Below are 19254 nucleotides of genomic sequence, written 5' to 3'. Positions count from 1 at the left end.
AGTTTTTCATTTTCAAAGCACTTTACTTTCAAGTGCTGGTCTTGCTATTCCATTCTGGCTCTATAATCCACAAGTCAAGTGCTAAATACTCCTCTCTCTTGAGTTTAGTTTGACCTTTCCCATTTTGAATCTCATTTAAGGAGAAACAAACTAACTCTCAGCCAGAAGCTTGATCCATTCAGAGGCCTCTGGTCAGGAATTAATTTCTTTCACTACTTTGTTAAACCAAACTGGAAAATGAACTAAGTAACAAATGAAATTGGGATCAGAAAAATTCATGACAGCCTCAGGAGAGGCACTTAGTTTAGTATGGGAGCTGTGGATAGTAGACCAAGTAGGGTTCCAAGGTGTTAAAGGCAGTTCTACTCTGAAAAGTGACTGTTAAAAATTGCATGCAGAATTTCATAGTGCTCCCTAGATTCCAGATCATGTCAAAGATTTTTTTTTTTCCTACCTGCCCTGGAAACTCAGCTTGGGATCTGAAATTCAAGCGGGTTTCATTCCTCCTCATGAATCCTCTGCAGTAATAAGGCTTCTCAATCAGAACTCAGTTTATAGTTTTGCAGATGATGCATGACCCAGAATGGAATCCTGCTCTCTCACGCATAGCTGTGCTGTTTCTGAAGGGCAAACAGGAGGAAAAAAACAAACAAACAAAAAACAATAAAAAACATGTACCTTGCTCAGCAAAGTAAGCGGATATGATTCTGAATACATGTAGGAAGCAAGTGCCATTTTCACATCGTTATTTTTTGTAGTAGAATCTACATGAAAAATACATGAATAACTTAAGGTTTATATTCTAAACTAACACAAGGTGGTAGCATTTCAGCACATTTTTCTAATGTTGGGAAAGGCTGTTATTTAGGAAACTGTCCAGTGAAGTACTGAGAGGCTGAGGGCTGAAGTGATCAGAGGGGAGCAGTGAGGAGGGGGAACCTGTAATCGCTTTCAGTTAATCTACAGACTAGGATATTAGGAGAGCAGCATGTTACACTATTATGCAAAATCAGTTGAAGTAAACATTATTTGATTCAGTTCTCTGTTGTATTGCACTATGTGAAGGAAGCTTCACAGGTGAGTAAAGCGAATGGAAAGTGGATGTTAAACCTTAATGCTAGTGAACCACACTAGCTGTACAGCTGAAATGATTCTGCTCTGTGAAACAGGTGAAATTGTAAGGGGTGAAGTTACTCTGAGACATGGAAGGGGTGTAGATAGGAAAATTTGACAGTGCATTGATTATTTTCCTGCCAGGTGCATATAATGTGTAATCAGTTTTGACTAGAGCAGACATGAGGCTGCTCTAATCTGAAGTGCAAAGCTGGTATGTTGGTACTTTGCTCATTATCATCACCTAACAATGCTTTATGTTCCAGGTCTGACCCTCACTTGCTCCCTTCTGGGGCCCCCCTGATGAAACAGATGTTAATTTTCATGTTTCCCTTTCTGGACTGACTTTTATTGTTTGTTCAAGATTATTGCCGAAATATCAGCCTCTTGGCCTTTGTCTACTGTGAAGGATTGCCCCCACTGAACACATTATATGGGGAAGCTTCTGAAAGCCACTGAGGATGTGTAAGACAGGTAATTGTGGCAGATCAGTTGAGAAGTCTGACTGACAAAAGAGGAGAGGGTGTCTTAACAGCCAGCCAGTAGTTTTCAGGGGCAAACTGTGATCATGTTGCAGGTTATCACTGAAGTATTACACCAGTACTGATTTGGGTCAGTTTTACACTGGCTGTGGCAGGGGAATGAGAATATTTCCAGAGAGACATTTTAACACTGTAGTTTTAGTCTGTATGTGTTATTTATATTACAGTAGCACCTACAGGACTCAAATGCAAGTAGATCCCCATTGTGCCAGGCACTGTACAGATACCTAGTACAGACAGTGCCTGCCAGAGCTGGTTAGAAATTTTCCAGTAGAGGTTTTTCTGTCAGGAAGTGTTGATTAGTTGAAACCAAAATACTCCACAGGAACATGTCGATTTTGATGAAATTGTGACAGAAACCAGGCTGTTACTGATGGCAGCCTTCTTGGCTCCTTGCCAGCTCCCCACCTCCCTGGTTCCTCAGCATCCTCCCAGGCAGGCTGCCATGAGGGGAGCCCGGGAAGGTGGGACTGGAATTTTTTGAAAACTTCCATTCTCTGGGAGATTTTGCATGTCTGACTCTTTATTCTGAATCAGAATGAAACCATTTTCAGGAAAGTGAAATTTCCCATGGGACAGAAATTCCAGTTTCTGTCCAGCTCTGATCCTTGCCTTGAAGTGCTTACAATCTACAGAGACAAGCCAGGCAAAGGGTGGCAGGGCAATTAGTAGCACAGAGAGGTGCAGTGGCTTTCAGTAGCAGATCTGGCAATAGATCCGTGGTCTTCTGCCTCCCAGTCCAGTCCACTGCTTCTCTGCCCTTACCATGATGCCTCTCTGGCATTGGCCTTAGGGAACTGCTTGTGCCTATTTCACATGCAGACAACTGAGATCCTTTACTCTTTTACTACTCTCCAAATTCCCCAAACAGCAGTGACAGGACCAGCAGTTCAGGGATTATAATATCACTGTGAGCCTCTGAGCCAAAGACAAAGGAATGAACAAAAGAGTCTGAGGGTTATGGGTGTAGCTGTGAAATCCACACCATTGCCTTATCCCAGGACTTAAAAGTGCTCCTGGCTGCATTAATGGATTTCTAATGTAAAAAAAGCAGAGTGGCACAACTTCCCAGAGGTGCTACCCAGATGCAAACCCATTCATTTGAGCTCTGTTGTGTCTACCATTAAAGTGTTCCTGCCTTACAAATTAAACACTGCATTGTTTATAACTATGTATGGATTTTTCTCAGCATAAGTAAACAACTGTGGGAGTATTCACAGAGGAAAGATGGCCCAATGGTTAGTGTGCTAGCCTGGCCCTCAGGGGACCTGGGTCCAAGTCCCTGTTCTACCAGAGTTCCTGTGTGACCCTGAAGGGTTCATGTAGAGTTCATGCACCTGGAAACATTCAGGGCACACCCTGAGTGTTGTGTAGGAGCAGTGCACACACTGTCCATCCAAGGACATGGACCATGGGAAGTCGCCCAGAGGACATGAACCGTGGGAAGCTTCCTTGGACTGGGCTCAAGGCCTGAGAGCAAGGACTGTAGTAGATAGAGGCTGGTAAATAAGAATATTAATCAAAGTCATATTATTTCCTTTGTTGTTTGCTTTTGCGGTTGGAGTATGTAATGCGCAGGGGGGAGAGAAATAAAAGGGAGGGTGGAAAAGCTGACAGGCAGAAGCCCGTCGGCAGACCAGCCTGCTTGCTTGCCTAAAGCTTTGTTCTGTCTTGTATTTGAACCGCAACATGACCCTGTTCTCCAGAGTTCCACTTAGCCTCTCTGTGCCTCACAGCTCTCTCTAAGATGGGATAACAGTACTTCCCTACCTTAAAAGGGTGTTATGAGGATAAGTACATTAAACTACTTACCCGTCGGTCTTCACTGCAGAGGATATGAGGGAGAGTCCCACACCTAAACCATTCTTTTTAAGTGACAAAATTTGACGAACTGTCCCAGATTGAGGTGTCAGTAGAGGATGTTTTAAAATAAACTGATAAATTAAACAGTAATAAGTCATCAGGACCAGATAGTATTCACCCAGGTGTTCTGAAGGACCTCAAATATGAAATTGCGGAACTACTAGTTGTGGTATGTAACCTATTGCTTAAAATCAGCCCTCTACCAAATGACTGGTGGATAGCTAATGTAACATTGATTTTTTTTAAAAATAGCTCCAGAGACAATGCTGCCAATTACAGGCCAGTGAGCATAACTTCAAGTTTCAGGCAAACTGGTCGAAACTGTAGCAAAGAACAAAATTATCAGCCATAGTAGAACATGATATTTGGGGAAGAATCAACAAGGCTATTCTAAATGGAAATCACACCTCAACAGTCTAATACAATTCTTTGAGGGTATCAACAAGCATGTGGACAAGGATGATCCAGTGGATACAGTGATTTGGACTTTCAGAAAGCCTTTGTCAAGGTCCCTCAGCAAAGGTTTAGGCAAAGTAGGCTGTCATGGGATAAGAGGAAAGGTCCTCTTATGTATAAGTAACCAGTTAAAAATAGAAAACAAAGGGTAGGAATAAATTATTGGTTTTCACAATGAAGAGAAGTAATAGCAAGGTCTCCTAAGGATCTGTATTGCAACCAATACTGCTTAACATTCACAAATGAGCTGGAAAGGGCAGAGAAACAGTGAGGTGGCAAAGTTTGCAAACAACACAAAATGACTCAAGACAGTTAAGTCGAAAGCAGACTCTAAAGAGTTACAAAGGGATCTCACAAAACTGGGCAGCAGCAGTAAAAAAAGTTAACAATGTTTAGGAGCCAGAAGGAAAGATATAGATAATAGGACAGAAAATATCATACTGCCACTATATAAATCTATGGTATGCCCACACCTTGAATACTGTGTGTAGTTCTGGTTGCATTAGAATTAGAAATGGTACAGAGAAGGGCAACAAAAACGATTAGGGGTATGGAACAGCTTCCATATGAGGAGTGATTAGAAAGATTGGGGCTGGTCAGCTTAGAAAAGAAACAATTAAGGGAGGATATGATAGAGAGCTATAAAATCCTGGATGGTGTGGAGAAAGTGAATAAGGAAGTGTTATTTACCCCTTCACAGAAACACAAGAACCAAGGGTCACCAATGAAATTAATAGGCTGTAGATTTAAAACAAATAGAAGTACTTCTTTGCAAAAGGCACCATCAACCTGTGGAACTTGTTGCCAGGGAATGTTGTGAAGGCCAAAAACCATAACTGGGTTAAAAAAAGAATTAGATGCGTTAATGGAGGATACGTCCATCAATGACTATTAGCCAACATGGTCAGGGAAGCAACCCAATACTCTGGGTGTCCTTAAACCTCTGACTGCCAGAAGCTCAGAGTGCATGACAGGGGATAGATCACTCAATAAATTGCCCTATTCTGTTCATTCCATCTGACTGTTGGGCTAGATGGACCATTGGGCCAACCGAGTATTGCCATTCTTATGTTCTTAAAGATTGTGAACTTACTTAAATACAATAGTAAAGGGATCTTTATAACTAGATAGATAGCATGCTTAAACTGTTAAAATGGTAAAAGAGACAGTCATGTAGAAAGACAGCATCCCAGTGGAAAGGTTGCTTGGAAATGACATTAATGTAACATTGCCCTCTTTAAATGAATTTGGAAAGCTCATGTGATGCACCAGCTCATTCTCTGCCAGATTCTGAGAGCTAGTTATAGCCATTAATTCTTTACATGGTGCATAATTTAAACCTGATTAAGTCAAAGTGAGGTTTTATTCAATCCTTGAGAGTTTATTTAAATATAGAACACATTGGTAGTGCAGATTTCAAAAGACATTTGAAAACTAATAAATAAAATCCTATTGTTATACATTCTTAAAAATATGTATTAATCAGGCTATGGAATCTTCTATAATGATCACCTCTTATCTCTTCTCCCCTCTCCCTTATTTACAGGGAGCTGCAGGAGGGAGAAAGTTGAGGATATATTAACATCAGGGAAAGGAAGTTTAATCTGTAACGTAGATATAATTGCAGGTCAAAACAATGACATTTCCATTTTTACAAAGCCCTTCTTGTTCAGAACTGTTTACTGACACACTGTATATTCTAGTACAGTAGCACCAGGAAAGAGGAAGAGGTATGAGGCATTGAAAAGAGGAGGAGTAACTACCCCTGTATGTGTTTTGAAAAGTCCACAACTTCCTCTTTCTAGCACTATTTACAGGAGGCAGATAGCTTGAGCCACATTATCAAAGGAAGACTCCAAATGTGCCAGTGAATTTTGCCCACAGACAGAAGATGCAGTTTCAAAGTTCTCTTTGCCAGTGTGAGTTGTCATTCCTGACAGCTGTGAGCAGGGAGGGGTCAGAATCTTTCCCAATACTGAGTGGTAGCTATTGTCAAAAGTAGTCCCATTAACGTCAATAGGGCTACTGTCAGGAAGGGTGGTGGAATCTGCCCCATTATTGGCATGAGCCTAGAGCTGGTAATATCTTACATATCAGTGAACAAATAAAAGAAAACATCATTATCTGAACCCATAGTACATCTTTTTCATCTCCAGTTTCCATGGGCTGAATTGTTCCACTCAAGCATGGTGCTGAGTAGGGTTTGGGGCAGAGCCAAGCTACAATACTAGGACTCATGGAGCTGCTTGTGAGTGCAAACACTGAACCAACCCTTCAGAGGGTAGCCCACTTTCCCTGTCTGTGGCCCCCGACCCCACCCTGGCTGGGGCAGAATAGGGTATGGGACATGACCCTTCTCCATATTAGCTGCCTTGACCTTCAGGAAGCACTAGTATGGAACTGACCCTGCATCTAAGACAGGACTTGGGGTAGCTAAAGTGCCTGGCCCCTGGCCAAGAGCACTGGAGGGTGGGTTGTCCTTGTACCTCTCCCCCTTCACCTTATTCCCCTATTAAGGGCCACCATCCTCTGGCCCATTGATTGGCAGTGATAGTCTCTTCAGTGTATGAAGTAACTTTACCTGTGAAATTAAAATGTAAACTCAGACAAAACATCTGAGTCAGAATTCACTTTTTAAAATGTATTCTGTTTCTACTACATTTGCTATGGAAACAAAATGATAATTTTCATTGATTACTCATACTAAAGAAACAGCCAGCTGCTGGGTTTATTTATAAAATTTACTGAAGCTTCTGTGACAACTTTTCTCTGCTTTCATAAAATGTATTCAGAGACTATTAATTAAAAAGCAATAACTTTGTTTGGCTCCCCACCATGCCAGCAGCAATTTATACACTAATAATACAGTGCCTTTTTGTTCAGACTGTTGGCCCTTCATACAGTAATTTTTCTAACCAAAAGCACTATGTATGTTGAATAGCATGGCACCTGCTTCATGAAAAGAATAGTGTTTCCAAGAGGTCTATAAACTAAACAGGTTTTGATCTCCTTTTTCTTTGTAAACAGCTTGAATGCAGTAGGAAACTCAGTGCTCTGGTCCTTGTTTAAAAACATATGACTGGCTTGATTAATGGTTCATTTTAGGCCAGTGGAAAATACGATTTGGGGGAGAACCCTACCAAGTGCAGAAGGATATTGACATTCTTTGGGAGAAGATTTGTTTGCTCCACACTTAACCTAGCTGGTTAAAAGTAATTGCAATCATTAGTTTTAAACCATACATGATTTTATATTGTCTCTTCCCCTGTTGTGGTTTGTTCTACATTGTTAGCAAGTTTACATTATGTGTATGGTTTTTTACCCATGTCCTCTGTTGATTTGGCAATCTATCATAATTTAAGTGTATCCTTTGTATTGCTCAAAGGGCCACATTATGACTAGGACTATGTGCCTTCACGTGCTATCCCCACTAATACTGTTATGAGGGCTACCTCCACACTTGGGTCTCGGACCGTTACTCACCTACCCCTAGAGCAGGGGAACAGAGAACAGGCATAGTCTTTACTACAACCACTCCACACGAATGCATTGGCAGCCCAGGGAGAGTAGTAATTGGCTGCTGGCTTACCCCAACAGGAAATTACTATGGCCCCAGAGCAGTGGGACAGCTGGGGAGAGTTGTACCTTACAGTGTGTCTGAGTCTCAATACCTCTTGGGAATCTTCCTGGGCGGTGCAACTGATGCACCACCCTTGCTAAAGGAACAGTCTAGCTTGGAGTGAATATATTCAAGCAAATCCATTTCTGGAGTGGGGCACTTCTGTAGCTACAGTGAGAGGCAAATAATAGGAACTACCCTCATTTAAATCTTCCTAAACTGGATAATCAATCTGAGAAAGCTAAACTAGCATACGCAAAAATAAAGTCCCTGTTTCATTCTCCAAAACAGGTCTGCTCCATCCTCTTCAGGACATAGCCCTCCAGCTGTGACGCACTCTGTGCTCCCCCCTTCTGGGGGACTGGCAGTCCACTGTCCAGCCATTTCCTCAGTGGCAAGTAGGGGTGGAGGGGACCCGGGCCCACCCACTACTCCGGGTCCCAGCCCAGGGACCCTGTAGATAGCAGCCACATGCTGCATCCCCTCCAACCCCTCAGTCTACTTCCCTGGGCCACTTCCCCGCAGCCCCGGCACCTCCTCCGTCCTTGTCACAGGGCCTCAGTATATCAGCCAGGAGCTCACTCTCTCTCCCCTGATCCTGCCCAGCACTGCTTTGTCCAAGGGGCGAGCATTCTTCTTCCTGCAAGGCAGCTAGTTCTCCCTCCTTGAGTTCCAGGGAGCAACTGAAGCTGCTTAGCTCTGCAACCTGTCTTATATGGGCAAGCCCAGCCTCGATTAGCTGCTCCTTGCAGCCCCTCTTCTGATTGGCTGCCTTCTGTACAGCCTCCCTAAAGCTGTATTAACCCTTTATGGGCCAGTGTGGGGCAGACACCCCATCACAGACATTAATAGCTTTTATTTGTCTACATTTCTTTTCATCTGTCTCTGTACAGTTGATATAGTTAATTGTTGTCCTTCACCCTGTGACAGTCTCCTCATCTGGATTTGGGAGGCATAATTATGGCTATCTGAGAAATCAAGCAATCAACTGAAAATCTGTTCTTTACCATGGAATCATCCTGGCTTATAACTCAATGCTGTTAAGTGAATGAATTGTGTTCTAGTACACATTAAAGTCCATAGCAACAAGCATGACAATGGTAGCTGCTGCAGGAGAGAGAATTGAAAACCTTTATTCCAAAACGTATGTACATCTAAGTAATTTTTTTCTGTATACAGTGGGATCAAATGACTCACATAGGAATTGGTTCTGGCAAAACTCAGAGAAAACATGAGGTGCATGCACACCTAATCTTACCTCTTCCACCCTGCCATTATCCTGCCACCCAAAATGGGCAGGCAAAGAAGGGAGAGGCCAGCGGGTACACAGAATACCCTTATAATGACATTGTGCTTTTTAGAAAACTGCCATGGGGAGGAAATGCAGGGGGAGTAAAGGTGGCCAGGATGGTAAGGGTTGGATTGTCAGTCCCACAAAGCAGCATTCCCTGCTTATAGGAAAGACAGCAGAGCAGCCTGTAAGAAGATGTCCATTCACCGCCCAGGTATGACTACATTTAGGCAATTGTTGGTATTATTGATCTGTTGAATAACAAAAAATGTGCTAGGTGCCATATAGAAATATACTAGGAAAATGGCATGGCTCTTCCACAAAGAGCTTACAGTACAGGATTTGGACAAGCTGCATTGTTGATGGCAACAAACACTGAGGGCTGGGTATGGAAGAAAGGGAGACAATGAGAGTGACAATGCTCAGGGTTATGAATGATATTTGATCATTCCAAGCTGTGTGTTGTGTGTGTGTGTGTACAGAGTCACACACCTTCACATGCAGACACAAAATAATACGTTTATTATTTTACTTTTTTACCCTATAAGCCTTTTTTACCCTCCTTCCTCTTACACCTTCATGAGTAGCCCCATTGAAATCAGTAGAGTGGCAGCTGCATAAAATCAGGGTGAGAGGCTCATCCAACTCGTATACAAGTATGACTTTTATATATCCTGATAGCTGCGTAAGTATTTTATATCATTCTCTGTGGGAAAGCATCCAGAAATTTCATTAAGCAAAAATAAACTATTTGTTGACAAAATACGAACATGAAATCCACAGTACCCTACTTTCTGAATGGAATTTAATCGTCTGAAGAAAGACACTGATGGTTTTCAAAACTGAGAATGCCAGAACTATGCTTTACTTGAAAAAGCAGGTGCAGCGCTCTCTTCATAATTCCTATTCTGGTGGTGGCACTACTTTGAGACCGACAAAAGCCTTCATTCTCTGGCATCTTATGTAAAGAAGTATTTACGAGCATGTTTTGCAAACACTTAGATAATGGGCCCATTTACAATTTATGCTAGAAGGTTGTTTGGGGTTTTTGTTTGTTTGTTTTTACTCCTTTTTCCAGTTTGCTTTTTTTTAATAAAGCTCTAAATGTTTCATTATAAACACACAGTTCCTTGTGACAAGTTTGTGGAAATATTCCTTTCAAGTATTTTCTGACACCACCAGTAAGCTCTGTGCTGGTTCTTCTGTGAATGGCAAGAAGGATGTCTCCCAAAGTGCACCAGTAATAAAAGGTCATCACAGCAGTTCATTTACATTTCAGTCCCTGAAGTATTAACATGGGATGCTTCTACTGAAGCATTTGTCATTGGTATCGTGTAAGATCATTTATCTGCCAAAAGACAATTCTGTTTGTTTTTCAGTGAGCTGTTCTACTGAAAATGCTTGACTGTTTTCAAAGGTATAGTGCCATTATTTCTTGTTTCTTGAACATGAACATTTGCTGAGATAATTGATCTGCAAAGGAAAGAACACTAGGAAGCAAGCATGCCTATAATCTCCTTTATTAATCTTGCTGTACTTTTTCTAAAATGCTAGTTGTGATCTCTTTTTGAGTCATAGAATCCAAGTCAGTTGCTCCTAGGCAGTTGTTCCTAGGTCCTTTGAGTCACTGATTCAAATCCTGATGAGGACCATGGTGAATGGAAGTTGTTACTGCCTGATAGGCAGGAAACGAGAGGACCACAGCAGATTATTTTGGCCTTCTGCATTTCTTACAGATGATCTGTGAATTCTTAGAAAGGCAAGGTGGGTGAGGTAATATTTTAACTGGACAAACTTCTGTTGATGAAAGAGACAATCTTTCAAGTGCAAAGGTTAGTTTAAAAAAATACATTGTTAGACCGCTCTTTTAGGGCCTGATCCAACTCCCACTGAAGTTAACTGAGAGATTTCTATTAACTTCAGTGGAAGTCGGATAACTGTTAAGAACCTTGATAGTGGAATGTGTAGTCTTCACTGAAGAGAGAGAGACATTTTCTTGGGATATGCTATGATCTGTGAGTTTGTTGAATTATTCAGGTTTTGTTAAATATGCTGTAATTAAAACTGATTCCTATGCAAAGCCTAGAAGAATATATATGATGTGCATGATTATACTGCCAAATGACAATTTAGCATACAATAGTATTTCTAAATAACTGATACGTAAAGTGTGCATATAGTTAATTTCTCTAAATGACCCTCTATAATTCATTTATGGTTATGATGCAAATTATATTGATGTTATCCCAACCATGTTCATACACCTTAAAGTACACATTTTAAGCTTTTTATTGGTACCAAAATAAAACATTTAATTGTTAGATATAAAGCACAGTAGTCATTAGAACAGTCATTATAAGCCCTGTATGCAATAGATGCAGATCTAGACAATGAACTTCAATGTATTACAGAAATAAACTTTAAGAAAATAAAAAGTTAGAAGCTAAAGTGACTAAAAAGTACAGTATAGTGTGATCCTATAATAGGATGTGATATTGGGAGGGAGCCAACCCTGCAAACTCCTACCCACATGAATAGAACCATAGACTCATGGAATATTAGGGTTGGAAGAGACCTCAGGAAGTCATCTAATCCAATCCCCTGCTCAAAGCAGGACCAGCACCAACTAAATCATCCCAGCCAGGGCTTTGTCAAGCCAGGCCTTAAAAACCTCTAAGGATGGAGATTCCACCATAGGTAACCTATTCCAGTGCTTCTCCACCCTCCTAGTGAAATAGTGTTTTCTAATATCCAACCTAGAACAGCCTCGCTCCATCCTCTTTGGAACCCTCCTTCAGGTAGTTGAAGGCTGCTATCAAATCCTCCCTCACTCTTCTCTTCTGCAGACTAAATAACCCCAGTTCTCTCAGCCTCTCCTCATAAGTCATGTGCCCCAGCCCCCTAATCATTTTCATTGCCCTCTGCTGGACTCTCTCCAATTTGTCCACATCCCTTCTGTAGTGGGGGGACCAAAACTGGACACAATACTCCAGGTGTGGCCTCACCAGTGCCCAATAGAGGGGAATAATCACTTGCCTCGATCTGCTGGCACTGCCCTTACTTATACATCCCAAAATGCCATTGGCATTCTTGGCAAGAAGGGTACACTGTTGACTCATATCCAGCTTCTCGTCCACTGTAACCCCTAGGTCCTTTTCTGCAGAACTGCTGCCTAGCCATTCGGTCCCTAGTTTGTAGCGGTGCATGGGATTCTTCTTTCCTAAGTGCAGGACTCTGCACTTGTCCTTGTTGAACCTCATCAGATTTCTTTTGGCCCAATCCTCCAATTTGTCTAGGTTACTCTGGACCCTATCCCTACCCTCCAGTGTATCTACTCTCCCTTCAGGTTAGTGTCATCTGTGAACTTGCGGAGAGTGTAATTCATCCCATCATCCAAATCATTAATAAAGATGTTGAACAAAACCGGCCCCAGGACCGATCCCTGGGGGACTCCGCTTGATACTGGCTGCCAACTAGTCATCAAGCCATTGATAACTACCCGTTGAGCCCAAGTCCTTATCCATTTTGAGTAGTCTCATTGCAGTAAATGGGACCACTCCTGTGGGTAAGGATTTGCAGGAACGGGCCTCTGAGTGTGACTTTTACTTATGCATATGCACTTCTCGCTCTCTTTCTTTGAAAATGTGTCACCTCTTCAGTGTATGAATTTAAGTTTAAAATGGCACTCCCATTGCTTCAGTTATATTTTTTCCTTTTCCTTTCTTCTTCACTTCCCCTATCTTTGGAAGCTTGCTAACAGCACATGGCAGGAATAGCAGGAGAGCTACTCTCACAGGGTATGCCTACACCTCAAGTGGAGGTGTGATTGCAGGATGAGAAGGCATACCAGTGCTAACTTTAAACTAGGCAGAGCAAGTAATAATAGCAGTAAAGACACCTTGGCACAGGCTAGCCACCCTAATACAAGCCCACTAGGAATCCTGGGTACATACTTGGGTTGCTAGCATGCACTGAAATCTGTGCCACCGCAATCCACACTACTATTGTAACCTGTGCTAGCTAGATTGAAGCTAACACGGGTATGCCTTCCTATGCTACAGTTACCCCTCTATTTGTGACTCCCCACAGTGTCATGAACAGAGAGTAAGAAATGACAGGGAGAGGATGTTGCTGCAACCTTCTCAAAATGTCCAGTTTCACCTAACAGACTCAATACTGCTCAATTTGAGCTTTGGTAAATCTTTTTATTAACCTGTGGGAGCTCTTTCTAGATGTATCATCACTGTGTTGTTATCTAAAACTTATGAGGATTCACTAACTCTGGGGTGGGTCTACTTCCACTTAGGACAACAGGAGATGACCCTGGCTAGGAGTTATATTCTTGTAACAGACATTGCACAATAGGTACCCTTCAGATTTCTGAGATTTATGGTTGATAATTAAGTCTCTTTTTTGTTAAGTATCTCATGTCCTTGCAATTTATAGGCTGAGCCAACTGATAGGATTTTAATTTGTGAGGTGAACATATTCCTGCACTTGTGTGTCCCAAAAGCAATATCCCGCTTTAGGGTTTTAAGCCACACATTTCTAAACCCGATGTCTATACTAATATACATGTGATATTTCTCTTTGGAATCTCACAAAGATTCTGGGCCAAATTGATGATGAAAATGGTGGTGCAAGTTTGGTCAAAATATATAGGTGAGTGGTGATAAGTGCAAAGGAAATGTAATTTGTGCTGATGTGGTGTTTATTGGGTGGATAAAATTAATAGAACTCTACCCCTCTTTGATTTGCTGTTAGAACCAGCTTCAGCCCCTGTTGTAAGTAAGCACATCCGGGGGTTTTACCTGCTTATGTCAGAGATTGAGAGTCCCACCTGGTGTAAGTTAAAGGGAAGGTGAAGCTTTTTTACTTTACACTCTCCTGTTAATTGAGGACCTGCCAGTACCATCCTTCTTGGTGTGTATGCGGCATTAATTTTGCCCACTCTCTGACTACCAGTTTGGTGCAAGTTATGCTGCATTGCCACTTGCACTCACTCACCCCATTTACTGAACAACACAAAATCAATAGGTAAGTACTACATCCACTTACATTGCAGATCATTTTTGGCCTATGGAAGTTACACCTGCTTAATCTAGGCTGCAAGTAGCCTGTGAACTAAATACAGGTGTGAATTTCCACCACTGTAAAACAAGAGTAACTCCATTGGCTGCAGAGAAGTTATTTCTGATTTCCACTGGAGTTAGCAATGCAAGCAGAGTCATGATGCTGGGGAAGGAAAAGGGAAAAGAAGGAAAATTAATGGAGGCCAGATTACTAATTTATCAGATATCTACTAGTGAAAGCTAATAATGAAATATGTTTCTCCCTGCCCAGAAGGATCTGTGGGAAGCACCCTAATGGGAATCCCAGCAAGCCTCACTCCCACAATATTACGCTTTCCACTGGAACTGCTCGAGAGAGGAGCCTCTTTCATTCTGGTTTCTGATTAGTAAATTGTGTCTTCTATTGTAGCTAGTAGATGTCACATTTTTCAAGCTTTGTGCTGATTACCATTAGTGGGAGATCCTTTTTGTCATCAAGAGTCAAAGATTTATTGACAGAGACATTAAAACAAAATCTCCTTGCAGCTGCTTCTGTTTAAACACATTCCTCCTTTTCACTTAAATAAAAATGTGAAAGGCTTTCCAGATTTTATATGTGTTTATTGGACAATTAACAGTGCTGCCATTTGATATCCAATCTATTTTCAGTCATTGACTGAAAACAGATTACCAAAAAACAGCTGCTACTGATCCAATATGGGAGTTTGGTAGCGGAGTATGTTTAGAAATCAGCAAGCAGTTTCAAAAGTGAAAATGTAAACATTGCCCCCTCACTCCAGGTAACTTCTATGACTGCAGAGTTATATTCTTACCAGTGATTACCATGTCAATGACATGGCAATTTTTAATAGTTCAAAGGGCTGATAACAATAGCTTCCTACTGCTCTCAGTAAGGAAGGACTTGGAAATTCTGCAACATCATCATTAACTATTCTATAGCATACTGATGACTTTCACTTTCTGTGTTTTTGCCTCACTCACTTCCCAGATTTGTTTTGCCTACAAAGCAGTACTGTAGGGGCTGTCTTAACACACTAAGAGTTATTCTTTTGTCAGTAATTGTTCTATTGACTAGAAAAAGGTATAAACATTCTGTATCTGCTCCAAAGCCTACTGAATTCAATATGAGTTTTTCCATAGACTTCATTAAGCTTTGGATCAGAACCTGCATTCACTTTTTACTGAACACTATTAACACAGTATTTTGCTGATGTGTATAGCACCTACCTTGTGTATTTCTTTATTGTGATTGTTCTGGCAATTTCCTGCAATATCCAGGACACACCTTATTGAATTAAGTTTAGGTATCATTGTGGACCAGGAATTGTATGTACTTCGATGTGGGAAGGGGATCACAGCCTTCCGGAAACTAAGCACAGTGGGGGCTGGGTAAGGTTTTAACACTCCCAGAGAGCTACCACCACCTGGAGAGAGGTTTGAATATACTAGTTCAGATGGGGGCAGAAGGGGAGGGGAGCCACACTCTGGAGGTGGAGGGGGGTGACTGGTGCAAGATGGCTGGGGAGCCATCCTCCAGAGGTGGGGGTGGGGTAACTAGGGGCAGAATGAGGGGAGAGAGCTGCACCCTGAAGGTGTGAGGGGGTGACGGGCAGAATGGGGGAGCGAGAGCTGCAAGCCGGGAGGGGGTGTGTGTGCCTGGGGCAAGATGTGGGGAAGCACCCTAGAGGCAGGGCACAAAGGAGGCTGAGAAGGAGGCCCCACCACCGAGTACAGCCACTGGTCCTGCTCCTCCAATGATGCACATTTCAGGATCCCTCCCCGTGGGCGCCAGCCACCGGTTCCTCTCTCTGCCAGAGCCAGGCAGTTCCTGTGTGCTCCTCCAGCTCCAGCGGCAGCCTCCTAGTGGCAGAACGGAAGCCAAATGTGGACAATTACTCAGGTAATCAGACTTCTGGTGTCCAGTCAAGAGTACTGGTCCCATTTTCGACCAGACTTTCAGGTTGAGAACTGGACACCTGGCAACCCTACCTGGGATGTGGAAGATCCAGGTTCAAGTCCCCCTGTGCCTGAAAGGGAGAAGGGATTTGAAAAGGAATCTCATATAACTCGGGAGAGTGCCATAACCACTGAGCTATGGGATATTCTGAGATGAGACTCCCTCAGTCTATTCTGTTGAAGCTGCTCCACTGTGGATAAATAATTAAATAGTCATTGAAGTAGGGGAACTGGACCCTAGGTCTCCCATCTTCCAGGTGTGTGTCCTAACCACCAGGTTATAGACTCGTTCTCACTCTCTTTCTGGCCCAATGACTTTTTAAGGAAAGAGTATAAAGGAGTCATTCTCCCCCCTCCCAGCCATTTTGTGTGGAGTGAGTCAGGGCCTAGCTTATTCTCACATGAAACAGCTTAGGTGCCTAAGCCACCTGACTCCAAGAGAGGGGGTTTCAGATGTGGATCACAAGTAAAGATAGGTGCCTCCCTGCAACATGGACGTAGCCTCCAAACTCTATGAGAGGGGCATTGTATCATGATCAGAGGGACTGTAGTCAGAAGGCCCATGTTCCCTGGAGAGACTGTTGTAAAGGGGATGCCCATAAAGTAGGGAACATGGGGAGTTAGGTGGAAATTAACCTAGCCTTGTGGACAGAGTAGTGCACAGGGTTTAATAAAGTTCCACTTGTTCAGTTTAACCTGCATTAAATGTCACTCTTTGCAAATGAAACAGGCATCCGTCTTTGACTAGTTTAGGCAGTTTCCTGCCTAATGTACTGACTTCTCTCCTCAGGGGGACTGAGTCATCTATCTGCTGCCCCGACAAGGAAAACCGAGAAGTCTGCTGCTTGCCAGGAGCTAGGATTCACGATGTGACGGAGAGACTGCTGAGACTCATCAAGCCCTCGGATGGCTACCCCTTCCTGCTTCTCCACGTGGGCACCAATGATACTGCCAAGAATGACCTTGAGCAGATCACTGCAGACTACGTAGCTCTGGGATGAAGGATAAAGGAGTTTGAGGCGCAAGTGGTGTTCTCGTCCATCCTCCCCGTGGAAGGAAAAGGCCTGGGTAGAGACCATGGAAGTCAACGAATGGCTACGCAGGTGGTGTCGGAGAAAAGGCTTTGGATTCTTTGACCATGGGATGGTGTTCCAAGAAGGAGGAGTGCTAGGCAGAGACGGGCTCCACCTAACGAAGAGAGGGAAGAGCATCTTCGCAAGCAGGCTGGCGAACCTAGTGAGGAGGGCTTTAAACTAGGTTCACCGAGGGAAGGAGACCAAAGCCTTGTGGTAAGTGGGGACGTGGGATGCCGGGAGGAAGCACGAGCAGGAGAGCGTGAGAGGGGAGGGCTCCTGCCTCATACTAAGAAAGCAGGACAAATAGCAAGTTATCTCAAGTGCCTATACACGAATGCAAGAAGCCTGGGAAACAAGCAGGGAGAACTGGAAGTTTGGCACAGTCAAGGAATTATGATGTGATTGGAATAACAGAGACTTGGTGGGATAACTCACATGACTGGAGTACTGTCATGGATGGATATAAGCTGTTCAGGAAGGACAGGCAGGGCAGAAAAGGTGGGGGAGTTGCACTGTATGTAAGAGAGCAGTATGACTGCTCAAAGCTCCAGTATGAAACTGCAGAAAAAGCTGAGAGTCTCTGGATTAAGTTTAGAAGTGTGAGCAACAAGGGTGATGTCGTGGTGGGAGTCTGCTATAGACCACCGGACCAGTGGGATGAGGTGGACGAGGCTTTCTTCCGGCAACTAATGGAAGTTACTAGATCGCAGGCCCTGGTTCTCATGGGAGACTTCACTCACCCTGATATATGCTGGGAGAACAATACAGCGGTGCACAGACAATCCAGGAAGTTTTTGGGAAGTGTAGGGGACAATTTCCTGGTGCAAGTGCTGGAGGAACCAACTAGGGGCAGAGCTCAACTTGACCTGCTGCTCACAAACCGGGAAGAATTAGTAGGGGAAGCAAAAGTGGATTGGAACCTGGGAGGCAGTGACCATGAGATGGTTGAGTTCATGATCCTGACACAAGGAAGAAAGGAGAGCAGCAGAATACAGACCCTGGACTTCAGAAAAGCAGACTTTGACAACCTCAGGGAACTGATGGGCAGGATCCCCTGGGAGAATAACTTGAGGGGAAAAGGAGTCCAGGAGAGCTGGCTGTATTTTAAAGAATCCTTATTGAGGTTACAGGGACAAACGATCCCGATGTGTAGAAAGAATAGTAAATATGGCAGGCGACCAGCTTGGCTTAACAATGAAATCCTTGCTGATCTTAAACACAAAAAAGAAGCTTACAAGAAGTGGAAGATTGGACAAATGACCAGGGAAGAGTATAAAAATATTGCTCAGGCATGCAGGAGTGAAATCAGGAAGGCCAAATCACACCTGGAGCTGCAGCTAGCAAGAGATGTTAAGAGTAACAAGAAGGGTTTCTTTAGGTATGTTAGCAACAAGAAGAAAGTCAAGGAAAGTGTGGGCCCCTTACTGAATGAGGGAGGCAACCTAGTGAGAGAGGATGTGGTAAAAGCTGATGTACTCAATGCTTTTTTTGCCTCTGTCTTCACGAACAAGGTCAGCCCCCAGACTGCTGCACTGGGCAGCACAGCATGGGGAGGAGGTGACCAGCCCTCTGTGGAGAAAGAAGTGGTGTGGGACTATTTAGAAAAGCTGGATGAGCACAAGTTCATGGGGCCGGATGCGCTGCATCCTAGAGTGCTAAAGGAGTTGGTGGATGTGAATTCAGAGCCATTGGCCATTATCTTTGAAAACTCATGGTGATCGGGGGAGGTCCCGGATAACTGGAAAAAGGCAAATGTAGTGCCCATCTTTAAAAAAGGGAAGAAGGAGGATCCTGGGAACTACAGGCCAGTCAGCCTCACCTCAGTCCCTGGAAAAATCATGGAGCAGGTCCTCAAGGAATCAATTCTGAAGCACTTAGACAAGAGGAAAGTGATCAGGAACAGTCAGCATGGATTCACCAAGGGCAAGTCATGCCTGACTAATCTAATTGCTTTCTATGACAAGATAACTGGCTCTGTGGATGAGGGGAAAGCAGTGGATGTGTTGTTCCTTGACTTTAGCAAAGCTTTTGATATGGTCTCCCACAGTATTCTTGCCAGCAAGTTAAAGAAGCATGGGCTGGATGAATGGACTATAAGGTGGACAGAAAGCTGGCTAGATTGTCGGACTCAACTGGTAGTGATCAATGGCTCCATGTCTAGTTGGCAGCCAGTAACAAGTGAAGTGCCCCAAAGGTCGGTCCTTGGGCTGGTTTTGTTCAGTATCTTCATAAATGATCTGGAGGATGGTGTGGATTGCACCCTCAG

Source organism: Caretta caretta, chromosome 1 (assembly GCF_965140235.1).
Source record: "Caretta caretta isolate rCarCar2 chromosome 1, rCarCar1.hap1, whole genome shotgun sequence".
Lineage (NCBI taxonomy): Eukaryota > Metazoa > Chordata > Testudines > Cheloniidae > Caretta > Caretta caretta.
The sequence above is the reverse complement of the archived record's forward strand: the minus strand, read 5'-3'. Positions refer to the sequence as shown.